The sequence below is a fragment of the Pan paniscus genome, chromosome 23 (assembly GCF_029289425.2).
Source record: "Pan paniscus chromosome 23, NHGRI_mPanPan1-v2.0_pri, whole genome shotgun sequence".
Classification (NCBI taxonomy): Eukaryota; Metazoa; Chordata; class Mammalia; order Primates; family Hominidae; genus Pan; species Pan paniscus.
This window is the reverse complement of record NC_085927.1, coordinates 44565728-44579192: the sequence shown is the minus strand read 5'-3', so window position 1 is coordinate 44579192 and position 13465 is coordinate 44565728. Positions and strand designations below refer to the sequence as shown.

Genomic DNA, 13465 nt, shown 5'->3' with positions numbered 1-13465 from the left:
GCCCCCAAAGTTGATGTGTTTGACTATGCAGTAAAGATAAAGTTTCTCCAAGGATCAACTCTCAGCATATTTGGCAAATTTAGTTTCGAATTCTTACTTACAAGTTTTTTCCCCTACATTACTCATTAAAAGAAAATAGAAGTACTGTTACCGTTTTTCCTTTGATAAGACTCAGACAGCCACAGCTCGGTTTTCCCTTGGGTCCTCGACAAAGCAGTTGTATCCCTCCACCTCACGGCCACAGACCACTCGGAGATCAAGGCTTCTGCATGCCCCCCTGTCTTGAATGGAGGAGAAGAGAAGGTGTAAGTCTGAGTATGTAAATCCTGCCTGGTAGACAGCCTGTGTTGTTTGTTCTTGGTAAGAGGAGACTCAATTAAGAGTTAACCTCTAACCCCAGAGCCCTAAAGGCTTAGAACGAGACTCTGCAAGGTGTTCCTGGAGAGATTATTGAAGGTTATAGAAGGAAGCTAAAATGAATCTTAGTGAAAACCACAGGACTGTGGTGTTTTTTTTTTATTTCAAAGGATGAAATGGAGGCCCTGCATCAAAAGGGAGGGAAGGTATGTTACTGGCAAAATCAGTCCTAATGATGGCCACTTTCTAGAAAGTCTGGGGGCTTGGGGTTCCTCAACTGGGCCAAGTAAGCTGTTATACTCTCAGGGATATTTGCCTCTAGATACAGATAACATCAGCCACGATGCTCTGCAATACTGAGCCAGTGGTATCTAAGCCAGGCAGAATAGAATACTGATGAACCCCAATGGACCCATGAGCAGCACCTGGGAGTAGAGCTCTCTCCCCTGATTCTCACAGTTGACGTCTTCCTGTTCTCTGCTTTTCTCCTTCTTAGTTTCTGAAAGACCCTTCAGTGCCTCTGCTGGTATAAAACTCAATCCTGGCCAGGCTCGGTGGCTCACACCTGTAATCCCAACACTTTGGGAGGCCAAGGAAGGTGGATCACGAGGTCAGGAGACCGAGACAATCCTGGCTAACATGGTGAAACCCCGTCTCTACTAAAAATACAAAAAATTAGCCGGGCGTGGTGGTGGGCACCTCTGATCCCAGCTACTCCTGCCCCCGAGTCCTCAGCCTGATTGATGGGCTTCTGGAAACCTGTTTGCTCATGCCTGTCTGTCCGATCATTGTATCTCCCCCTGCATCACAGTGGCTCACTCATATTTTTAGAATGCATAAACTGTCGGCTCTTGGCTTAGGAGCTGAGTTGTAGCTCAGCTCTGCCCTCATCTAAGCTGGCTGGAATTATATTGCTTCTACTTGAGTGACTCCAACTATTGCTTCTTCCTGAGACGTCTGCTGGGGGTCCCACTCATTAGGTTCCACCCCTGGGATAGTGATGTCAGCTCCCGTGAAACTTGCCGCAAATGCTGAGCACAGTACAACTTTGCCTGAGGCTAAATTACTCTCTGTTCCCTGAGTTCATGCCTCTTTCTCACTCTCAGGACTTTGCTTTTCCTGTTCCTCCTCCTGGCATGTTCTTTGCCCCACTTACCTGGCTAACTCCTACCTAATATGACAACTCCACGCCTTGCCTCAGATACCACTTAATCAAGTAAGAATTATCTGACTTCCCACCTCCTGCCATCCCAGGTTTGGGGTTGAATAACCTGCTTCCACTAACCCTGCTTTCTACTGTAACATTTACCAATCTGTAGTTTCATCACCTGTTCATTTCCTTTCTCTACCAGTAAACTCAGGGCTTCTTGAGAGGTTAGGGTCCAACTCCCTTGTTTACAGGTGTATCCTAAATATATGGAAGGTACTCAAAAATGTGTGTCGAATAAGTAACTTTAGGCAAAATTTCTAGTTACTAGATAAAAGTAATGGAATGGTCCTTCACTTTTCTGTACTCATTGTGTGAGATGTTAGAGTATAACAGAGAAAGAAAAAAATGAAAGAAGAATTCGAACGAGAAATAAAAGGAAGAAAAATCTGGAAAGAGGGAGGCTCTCCAGAGAGAATTTTTCAGGCTCAGAAGTTTGGAAATAGACCTTGACACTTCTGATTGAACAAGACACAGGGATACAGTGTGTTTTTCTCTAGTTTAGTGCCCTCCATTTATTGTAGTATATTTCATCCATTAAATATTTCTTAGTGCTGGGAGCTTGGATCCAGGAAGGAATAAATGCATGGACCCTACTTTTGAGAAACTCAGACTCTGCTGCGATAGATGGACATGAAAATAATCAGTTTTTCCAAGTAGTCAAATGTTGCAAAAATAATAACAAGATGGGGGACATACGTGCTAGAACATGAATAGGAATTTCATTGACAAAGTAGAGACAATTCAGAAAGTGTGAACAGCATGCATGAAGACATCATGTTGTGAAGGACCATGGTGTTTTCAGGTTACAGAGAAAAGTTCTATGTGGCTGGATCAGAGGATGCAGAGAGAGGGGATGGGGAGGGACGGGGAGGGACAGAGTGGTCAACTGGGTGCTGGAGTTCCCATTGTGAAAAGTGGGGGGTCCCATGCTAAGGGAATGGGAACCTCTGAGTGACTCTAGGTCAGAGGTAAACTATGGCCCATGGTCCAAATCTGACCAGCTGCTTGTTTTTGCAAACACAATTTTATTGGAAGACAGCCACAAATGTTCATTTACTTACTGTGTCTGGCCTCATTAGCACTACAAGGGCAGAGTTGTGTAGTTGTGACAGAGGCTGTCTGGTCTATAAAATCTAGCATATATATCTCTTTATAGAAAGTTTGCAGATCTTTGCTCTAAGCTAAGGAGCGATGTGGTCAGACTGACATTTTAGAAAGATCACTCCAGCAGTTGCGTGAGTTTTTGCATAAGATCTTATTTGGACAAACAAAAGATGGTGTTTCTAGAAGACTTGAAAAATTCCAGCTTGCTTTATAAAACCCCAAATCCCTCAGCTATGTGCTGCACTATTATGATTTCTTCATCCTTCTTCTCCCAACCTGAGATCATGTTTATGAGCCCATCTCTAAACCAGAGTTAATTCCTTTAGGGCAAGGAATTGTAGTATTCTTATTTTTTTTTTTCATCTTTACACTGAGCCATCTGATTGCCTGCACTCTACAGCTTAATAAATGAATTTAAATGAATTGTTGAAAGATTGCTCAAATGACAATCATTCATTTCATTGACATGAAAAGGTTGACAGCCACTATTACCTCATTCACCTGCTTTGAGTGTCCCCTGCCTGGGTGCTCATCTGTAGGTGGGGAGTGCAGAGGGGGAGATCTGGTCCTTTGCTCTGCCTGGAGCCCTAGGGAGGGCTCTGACTTGAAGACAGCTTTTATCCTAGTGTGTCTATGCCTCGTTTGCCTCCGGGTGCCTTGAGAAGATCTATTTTGAGGTCTTTTCCAGATTCTGTCCCCAGGTAGGCATCTCCTTGACTGAAATCCTAAAGAGAAGAAAGCAAGGTGAGGCTCAGGCTTGCTCCTGGCCACAGGAGTTCTTTATGAGGCTAATCGGCAGTTGCAAATAAAGATTAAGGACCAAGCAAACAACCCAGCAAGTGATAACTGCAAAGCTGGCTTAATCTTAATGAAATCTACAACATATATTTATATAAATCATAATGACACTTGCTTGCCTTCTGTGTAATTTGCTCGGATGGGTTTGGAATGACACAGCCAATTGTTTTGCCACTGCCTTTACCCTGTTTTGAAGCACTCCTCAGCAGCCCCCGCCAGACCAACAATGACATCCTGCTGGTCCAGTGGGACCTTAAGCCTGTTGAAAATGCATTATGTTTAACTTCTCATCCTCCTAGGAGAGCAGGAGTTGTCTTCTAACCTGAATCTCAGAGAGGATGTGATGGAGGGAATTGTGGGTGTGATGACTATTATTGGGCTCCCATTAGCAATAATTTCCCTCCATCTCTTAACAATTCTCCATCCTGATGTCCTCAGGTATTCTAGGGTTCCCAGAACCGAGTTCTTTAGCATTCACTAATGTCATAATGACTCAGCTTGCCAATCTGGGCACAAAGAAGCCAGACACGAGCCAGTCACGGCAAGGTAGAAGCAGATAGCTGATGGTGCCTCCTCACTTCCTCCCTCTGATTCACTCTCCTCCCTGGCACCACGTCCCAGCCCACCCCTCCTGTGCCCACTGCTGTCCTTCCTGCTTGAGTCTTTAGTTCAGTGGTTCTCCAAATGTGTCCTGAGCATGATGCTTCAAAACCAACTAAAGTATTTGTCTAAAAATGCTCTTAATTTCTTGGGATGAGGCCCAATAATGTGCATTTCTAACAGACTTCCAGGATGATTCTTGTGCTCATTCAGGTTTGAGAACCATTGAGCTTAACCTATATATTGAGAGACCTCTGTTCTTTATTTTTTAAGACAGAGTCTCACTCTGTCACCCAGACTGGAGTGTGGTGGTACAATCTCGGCTCACTGCAACCTCCACCTCCTGGGTTCACGCCATTCTCCTGCCTCAGCCTCCCGCGTAGCTGGGACTACAGGCGCTCGCCACCATATCTGGCTAATTTTTGTATCTTTAGTGGAGACGGGGTTTCACCATGTTAGCCAGGATGGTCTCGATCTCCTGACCTCAGGATCTGCCTCCTTCCACCTCCCAAAGTGCTGGGATTACAGGCATGAGACGCTGCGCCCGGTGGAGACCTCTGTTCTTTAATCATAGTTCAGATCTGTCCTGTTTTTAATTTGTCCAATGACAAAGACTTCTTCATGAGACCTTCTCATTTCTTTGTATCCATGGCTGAGTTTACCCTGGTCATTTTTGAATTTTGTATCTTATTCTTTTATTGCCGGAGACTTCTACTTGCAGTTTTGTCTGGCTGAGCCCAGCTTCTACCATCCCTCTGTGGCACCAGCTCCAGCTCAATTTTTTTTTTTGGGGGGGGGGGGTCTCAGCTCAAATGTCACCTCCTCAGAGAAGTCTTCTTTAGCCATCACATTTAAAGTACTTCCTGCAACTTGGTTACAGTCGCAATGTTGTGCTTCATTTCTTCTGAGCATGTGGCACAATTGGTTTATGCTGTTGTTGATTTGTGTTTATTGTGCTATATCCCAAGGGAATGTAAGTTTTGTGAGGCCAAGAGCCTTGTTTGCCACATTTTCTACAGGTTTCTAGAACCTAGACCAGCGCCTGACATGCTGTAGATACTCAGGAAGCATTTGCTAACAGAATAGATTAATAAACTTTGTAGTATTCAAAGAAGGTGGTAGATTTCAAGAGAAGCAAAGCCATACATGCCACCCTGAGTGGATGGCCCGGGGCCATAAGATGACAGGACAGAGGCAGCAGTGCAATGCCTTACACTGGTACTCAGGGCTCTCTACCATGTGGTTCTAATCTATCTTTTTGGCCTTATATCTCATTAATCCTCTTGGAGTACCCTGTGCTCACTTAGCACTCCCTGTTCCTGAACCACACCATCAATTTTTTTTTTTGAATCTAAGACCTCTTATAAACTGGGCCCTCTACTAGAAATTCCTCCTTTCCCACTAATAATTCTATCCTTTTGCTTTTTTTTTTGAGACGTCTCACTTTGTTGCCAGGCTGGAGTGCAGTGGTGCAATGATCTTGGCTCACTTCAACCTCCGACTCCCTGGTTCAGGTGATTCTCATGCCTCAGCCTCCCAAGTAGCTGGGATTACAGGCAAGCGCCACCATGCCCAGCTAACTTTTTGTATTTTCAGTAGAGACGGGGTTTCACCAAGTTGGCCAGGATGGTCAGGATCTCCTGACCTTGTGATCTGCCCACCTCGGCCTCCTAAAGTGGTGGGATTACAGGCGTAAGCCACAGCACCCAGCCCAATTCTATTCTTTTGAAAAGTGCTGTCTCTAAGGCTTAATAAATACACAAATATTTAGTCAGTGGTTTGCAGGTGTGCAGCACTGGGCTGAAGGATGGAAGCAGCCACTCATACTTCTCTGCATGGTCTTAGAAAGACCTTTCCCTCCAGTGGGTCTCAGTTAACTCATCCATTACTGTCAGATGTGTTTGGATGGTCTCCACAGGCTCTTCTAGTTCTGAAAGTACTCTGACATTCATAGTGGAAACACAGGCATTGTACTGAGCCAGAGGAGGGAAGGAATATCTGGGAAGACTTTCTGCATCTCCTCAAATGCTGCCACATAGGAAAACACTCTGTTTTATTGTGTTTTTTTGTTGTTGTTTTTTGTTTTTTCCCTTAATTCCTCCAGGACAGCTGGGCAACACCAAACTGATGCAGCCAATTTCCATAAAACAAACAAAGAGACCCAATGTCATGTTGAGTGATAATAGATTAGCAGCATCTTCAAATCAGAGGCATCATTAAATACTGGGTTCCATGAAGCACGCACAGGAAAGAGTTTCCAAATCCAATGTCAGCCTGCCCCAAGCAGGCAACCTGAGACTCGGGTCTTTTCTCTACAGGAAGAAAAGTGTGTCTGAATGTGAAGCTGTGAAGAGGGTCATGGTTACCAGTACAGATGTACTGCCCAACCAGTGTTCCACCTTTCCCACATCAGGCCCCTCTACTGGAACAAAAAACATTAGAATGAACTTTGATTGTCCTTATATCCACATCCTTTCAGAACAATATGAGTTGAGTGAGAAAAGGCTTCTAAGGATTCCCCCAAGAACAATGGCATACATGGGCTTTGGTGACAGACAGACCTGAATTTGAATCCTAAGCCCTCCTTTTATTGGCTACAGGATATTGATCACATAAAATTCTTAGTTTCCTATTCTGTCAAAGGAAGGATCACTGGATAACCCATGTGAAGTGTCTGGCACCACGCTAGGGGATATTGTGGGTGATAAATACATTTTCTTTTCCCTTTTTCTATCATACAGATCATTTTGAGCTTTTATGGCTCCATCTTTGAATATATAAACATCTTACAACCATCCCCCTACAACCTCGGTTTTTAATTGAGGCGTTTGGTGGAAGGTATGAAGCTCTGCCCTCTCCACAGTTCATCCATCAAGCCTTCTGCCCTTGTGCTTCTCACACTGTCTATCTCTCTGGTGGAGTGCTTATCAAAGTCAATCATCTTCCTTCCCAAGATGGAGAGCTGTACGTTTGAAATTCGAACTTATAACTTTAGATCAAATGTAACTGGAGACCCTTCAGAAAGTTTCTTACATGGAGCCTGAGACCCCCTTAGGCTCCTGGGTAATGGTTTTCTTCCCTCTCAGTGAAGCAGATAAGACACACAGACTGTGGCTATTAATGTTTTTGTGGTTTTTTTGTTTGTTTGTTTTTTGACACAGAGTCTTGCTCTGTCGCCCAGGCTGGAGTGCAGTGGCACGATCTTGGCTCACTGCAAGCTCCATCTCCCGGGTTCATGCCATTCTCCTGCCTCAGCCTCCCGAGTAGCTGGGACTATCAGTGCCTGCCACCAAGCCCGGCTAATTTTTTGTATTTTTAGTAGAGACGGGGTTTCACCGTGTTAGCCAGGATGGTCTCGATCTCCTGATCTCGTGATCCGCCCGCCTTGGCCTCTCAAAGTGCTGGGATTACAGGCGTGAGCCACTGCGCCCGGCCGGCTATTATTATTCTTAAGTGTGGCATCTCAGGATCTGAACTCCCACCTCTGAGATGCATCATCCCTTTGTCACATGGAAGGAAAGCCTGTAGTGTTTGCTGCCTCCTGTTTCCTGCCCCTTTGTTTGCAAGTACACTCGTCTTTTTTTGTTTGTTTCAACAGTAGAAAGAAATGCATGTCCTTTTGGAACTTAAGACGAAAGATAATTGTGATTGGAGTTTTCCCACACCATAAGGTGTGCCTTGTCTCCTGCAGGGCGGGTCATCTGTGGGCTGTCCTCCACTTCCTCTGGGTGCTGAGTGAGCAACAGTGAGCAACAGCAGCTCTGGCTCAGAATTGCTTCAGCTGTTTGGGCTCTTTTGGTTTCCCGTGAATTTTAGAAGTTTTTCCTAGTTCTGTGAAAAATGACATTAGTAGCTTGATAAGAATAGCACTGAATCTATAGATTACTTTGGGTAGTATAACCATTTTAATGATGTTGGTTCTTCTATGGGCATGGAGTATTTTTCCACTTGTTTGTATCATCAATAATTTATTTCAACAGTGTTTTGAAGTTCTACTTGTAGAGATCTTTCACCTCCGTGGTTAAATTCCAAGGTATTATTTATTTATTTATTTATTTTTGCAGCTATTGTAAATGTGATTGTGTTGTTGACTTGGCTCTCAGCTTGAACATTATCAGTGTATAGAAATGCTACTGATTTTTATACATTAATTTTTACCTTGAAACTTTACCGAAGTCATTTATCAGTTCCAGAAGCCTTTTGGTAGAGTCTTTAGGGTTTTCTAGGTATAAAATCATGTCATCTGCAAAGAGAGATAGTTCACCTTTTCTGTTTAGATGCCTTTTACTTCTTTCTCTTGCCTGACTGATCTGGAAAGGCCTTCCAGTACTCTGTTGAATAGAAGTGGTGAGAGTGGGCACGTATGCCTTGTTCTTGTTTTCAAGGAAAATGCTTCCAGTTTGCTCATTAGCTGTGGATTTGTCATAGACTGCTCTTATTATTTTGAGGTATGTTTCTTTGATGCCTAGTTTCTTGAGGTGGTTTATTATGAAGGCACATTGGATTTTATGAAAAGCTCTTTCCATACCTACTGAGATGGTAATATGGTTTTTAATTGTTAATGTGATGAATTATTTGCATGTGTTGAATCAACCTTGCATTCCTGGAATGAAGCCTACTTGATCATGCTGAAGTAACTTCTTGATGTGCTTCTGGCATCATTTTGCTAATATTTTGTTTGATTTTTGCTTGAAACTACCAAAAGAGTAAACAGACAACCTACAGAACAGGAGAAAATATTTGCAAACCATGCATCTGATAAAGGTCTAATGTCAAGAATATATTTATGTCTATATTCATCAGGGATATTGGTCTGTAGTTTTCTTTTTTTACTGTGTCTTTGCCAGGTTATGGTATCAGGGTGATACTGACTTTGAAGAATAAATTAAAGAGGAGTCGTTTCTCCTTGATTTTTAGGAATAGTTTCAGTAGGATTGGTATTAGCTCTTCTGTATCTTGTAGGATTTGCCTGTGAATTCCTGTGGTCTGGGTTTGTTTTTTTTTTTATTACTGATTCAATTCAGAACTTTATATTGACCTGTTTAGGGTTTCAATTGCTTCCTGATTCAGTCTTGGGACATTGTGTGTTTCCAGGAATTTACCCATTTTTCTCTAGATTTTCTGGTTGTGTGCATAAATGTGTTCGTAATAGTCTCTGATAATCTTTTGCATTTCTATGATAGGTTGTAATGCCATTTTTGTCATTTCTGGTTGTGCTTCTCTAGACCTACCTCTTTTTTTCTTCGTTAATCTAGCTAGTGGTCTATTGATCTTGTTTATCATTTCAAAACACCAACTTCTAGCTTCACTGACTCTTTGTACAAAATTTTGCATCTCAATTTTATTTAGTTCTGCTGATTTTAGTTATTTCTTCTGCTAGCTTTGGGGTTAGTTTGATTTTGTATTTCTAGTTTCTCTAGGTGTGATATTAGATCACTAATTTGAGATCCTTCTAAATTTCTGAGGTAGACATTTAGTGCCATAAACTTTCCTCTTGGCACTTCCTTTGGTGAATCGCAGAGATTTTGGTATGTTATGTCTCTGCTTTCATTTATTTCAAATATGTTTTTGATTTCTGCCTGAATGTCATTGTTTACCCAAAAGTCACTCAGGAGCAAGTTTTTACTTTCCATGTAATTGTGTGGTTTTGAGCGATCTTTTTGGTATTGACATCTATTTTTATTCCTCTGTGGTCTGAGAGTATGATTGGTATGATTTTGATTTTTTTTTAAATGTATTGAGATGCTTTATGGCTGAGCATATGGAAATATATATATTCTGTGGTTGACTGGTGGAGTATTCTGTAGATATCTGCTAGGTCCAATTGGTCAAGTATCAAATTTAAGTCCAGAATTTATTAGTTTTTTGCCTCAGGGATCTAACACTGTCAGTGAGGTGTTGAAGTCCCCCACTATTTTTGTGTAGCTCTTTAAGCCTTTTTGCAGGTCCAGAAGTACTTGTTTTATGAATCTGAGTGCTGCAATGTTGGTTGCATATATATTCAGGATAGTTAAATCTTCTTATTGGATTGAATCCTTTATCATTATGTAACCTGTTTTTTTCCTTTTTTTACTGTGTTAGTTTAAACTTTGTTTTATCTGACGTAAGAATAGCAATCCCTGTTCTTTTTTTGTGTTCCATTTCAGTGATAGATCTTACTCCAACTTTTTACTTTGAGGCTGTGGGTGCCATTACATGTGAGATGGTTCTCTTGAAGACAGCAAACAAATGGGTCTTGTTTTTTTAATCCAATTTGCCATTTTTTGCCTTTTAAGTGGGGTATTTAGGCCATTTACCTTCAAGGTCAATATTGATATGTGAGGGTTTGATCCTATCATGAAGCTGTTGGCTTGTTGAAGTTTCTATTGTGTGGCTGCTTTACAGGGTCTGTGGGCTATGTGCTTAAGTGTGTTTCCTTGGTAGCAGGTGTTGTTCTTTTGTTTCCATGTCTAGAACTCCATTAAGGATCTCTTGTAAGGTTGGTCTAGTGGTAATGAATTCCTTTAGTGGGTGCTTGTCTGGAAAATACTGTATTTCTCCCTTGCTCATGAAGCTTAGTTTGGCGGGATGTAAAAATTTTGGTTGAAATTTCTTTTCTTTAATAATGCGAAAATATGCCCCCAGTCTCTCCTGGCTTGTAAGATTTCTGCTGAGAAATCTGCTGTTAGCCCGATGAGATTTCCTTTATAAATGATCTGACTTTTTCTCTAGCTGCCTTTAAGACTTTTTCTTTAGTGTTGACCTTGGACAGTCTGGTGACTGTATTCCTTGATAATGATCAATTTGTATAGTGTCTTACAGGCGTTCTCTGGATTTCTTGTATCTAGATGTCTATGTCTCTAGCAAGGTTAGGGACATCTTTTTAAATTATTCCCTCAAATATGATTTTCAGCTTGTTTTCCTTTTCTCTATCTCTCTCAGGAATGCCAATAGTTCATAGGTTTGGTTGCTTTACATAATCCTATATTTCTTGACTTTTTTTAATTGAAATAAGAGCTGGCTCTATCACCCAGACTGGAATGCAGTGACACAATCTCAGCTCACTGCAACCTCCATTTCCCAAGCTCAAGCCATCCTCCCACCTCAGCCTCCTGAGTAGCTGGGACTATAGGTGCACACCACCATGCCTGGCTATTATTTATTTGTGTGTGCGTGTGTATTTTTTTGTAGAGATGGGGTTTCACCATGTTGTCCAGGCTGGCCTTGAACTTATGAGCTCAAGTAATCTTCCCCCATCAGCCTCCCAAAATGCTGGGATTACAGGCATGAACTACTGTGCCCAGCCAGACTGACTAGTTTAGTTTGAAAGACCAGTCTTCTAGCTCTGAAATTCCTTCTTCTGCTCAGTCCAATCTATTGACAAAGCTTTCAAACGTATTTTGAAATTTCTTAAGTTTTTCAATTCCAGAAGCTCTGATGCATTTCTTTTCCTTTTTTTTTTTTTTTTTTTTTTGAGACAGAGTCTTGCTCTTGTTGCCCAGGCTGGAGTATAATTGTGCAATTTTGGCTCATTGCAACCTCCACCTCCTGGGTTCAAGTAATTCTCCTGCCTCAGCCTCCTGAGTAGCTGGGATTACACACACACACACCATCACACTGGGCTAATTTTTGTATTTTTAGTAGAGATGGGGTTTCAACATGTGGGCCAGGCTGGTCTCAAACTCCTGACCTTATGATCTGCTTGCATTGGCCTCCCAAAGTGCTGGGATTACAGGCGTGAGCCACCGTACCTGGCCTGATTGATTTCTTTTTAAGATGTTTATGTCTTCCTTTTCTGGATTGCTTTAGAAGTTTCTTTGTGCAGGTTTTTAACCTTGTCTTGGATCTCATGGAGCTTCCTTGTAATCCATGTTTTAAATTCTTTATCTGTTATTTCTGAATTTCCATTTTGGTTAGTGACCATCGCTGGAGAGCTAGTGCGATCCTTTGGTGATGTCACTACATTCAGATTTTTCATGGTGCTGGAATTCTTACACTGGTTCCTTCTTATCTGAAGACTTCTAATTTTTATAATTATTTTTGTGTTGGTAGGATTTTTTCTGTACATTATTATTTTTTCTCCTTTCCTTCACAGCATCTCCAAGCCTCTACCCAAGTTAGCTCCAGGGATTGGGAGCAACAAAGGGCTCTCCCTCAGCCTTGGATCCCCAGTGGAAAGAAGAGTCATAGAGGGAGGCTCTCTGCCTCTTTCACATACTGGGGCTTCACTCACCTCATCAGTCTGATGCCAGCATGGGGGCTTTTTGCCTGAATTCTCCTTCCTGGGATCTGAGGTGTCCTTCACAATTCTTGTGGATTTCCCATTTTTCTTCTTAAATTAAAGCTCACAGAGTTTATCTTTATGAATTTCCAAGTGGCTAAGGCATGCTAAAAGCCTCTAATTCACCATCCTGGAAAAAGAGATATAATAGTTTGAAATACAAAGGTTAGTGCTGAAAAATACAGACACACACAACTAGAAGAGTTGAAAATGCCTTTAGGGGAGGAAATGAATGAGGTTCAGGGCAGGGGCAAGGGCAGGGGCAGGAACTGCTGTTTTTCATGATAAGTCTTAAAGAGCTATTCAGCTTTTCATATAATATTCATGTATATCCTTAAAAGAAATTAGAATTACATTTAAAAAACACCTGCAGGCAGAGGCCGGGAATGTGCAGGTCATACTTGGATAATGCTTCGTGTTGTATTTGGTAGAAATGGAAAATCAAACATCGTATGTTCTCAGTGATATATGGGAGCTAAGCTATGAGGACACAAAGGTATAAGAATGATGTAATGGACTTTGGGGACTTGGGCGGAAGAGTGGGAGGGGAGCGAGGGACAAAAGACTACAAATATGGTGCAGTGTATAGTCTTCAGGTGATGGGTGCACCAAAATCTCACAAATCACCACCAAAGAACTTACTCATGTAACCAAATACCACTTGTACCCCAATAACTTATGGAAAAATAATTTTTTTTTTTGAGACAGAGTCTCACTCTGTCACCCAGGCTGGAATGCAGTGGTGCCATCTTGGCTCACTGCAAGCTCTGCCTCCCGGGTTCACACCATCCTCCTGCCTCAGCCTCTCGAGTAGCTGGGACTACAGGTGCCCACCACCACGCCCAACTAATTTTTTGTATTTTTAGTAGAGACTGGGTTTCACCGTGTTAGCCAGGATGGTCTCAATCTCCTGACCCTGTGATCCACCCGCCTTGGCCTCCCAAAGTGCTGGGATTACAGGTGTGAGCCACCGTGCCTGGCCGGAAAAATAAAAATTTTAAAAAAGAAGTAAAGGTAGATGAAAGAAAGGGGGAGTAGTCATGCAATTGATCTCTTATGGAAATAAAGTAAGAACTAAAGTTTGGTATGGATATAAGCGGAGGTGGACAAAGTTTGGCAGACCTTAAAGTAAAATC

At 42.1% G+C, this 13465-nt stretch overlaps 1 long non-coding RNA gene across 1 annotated transcript in view; it reads right to left on the bottom strand.

Moving 5' to 3' along the window:
- Positions 1 to 12529, bottom strand: part of LOC134730148 (uncharacterized) — a 124270-nt gene extending 111741 nt beyond the window's left edge. The window contains exons 1-3 of the long non-coding RNA XR_010111822.1: positions 12282 to 12529; positions 3164 to 3396; positions 152 to 281 (exon numbers count right to left, since the gene is read on the bottom strand). This is a non-coding gene — a long non-coding RNA (uncharacterized LOC134730148). The remainder of the gene's footprint in view (positions 1 to 151; positions 282 to 3163; positions 3397 to 12281) is intronic.
- Positions 12530 to 13465: the final 936 nt, after the last annotated feature.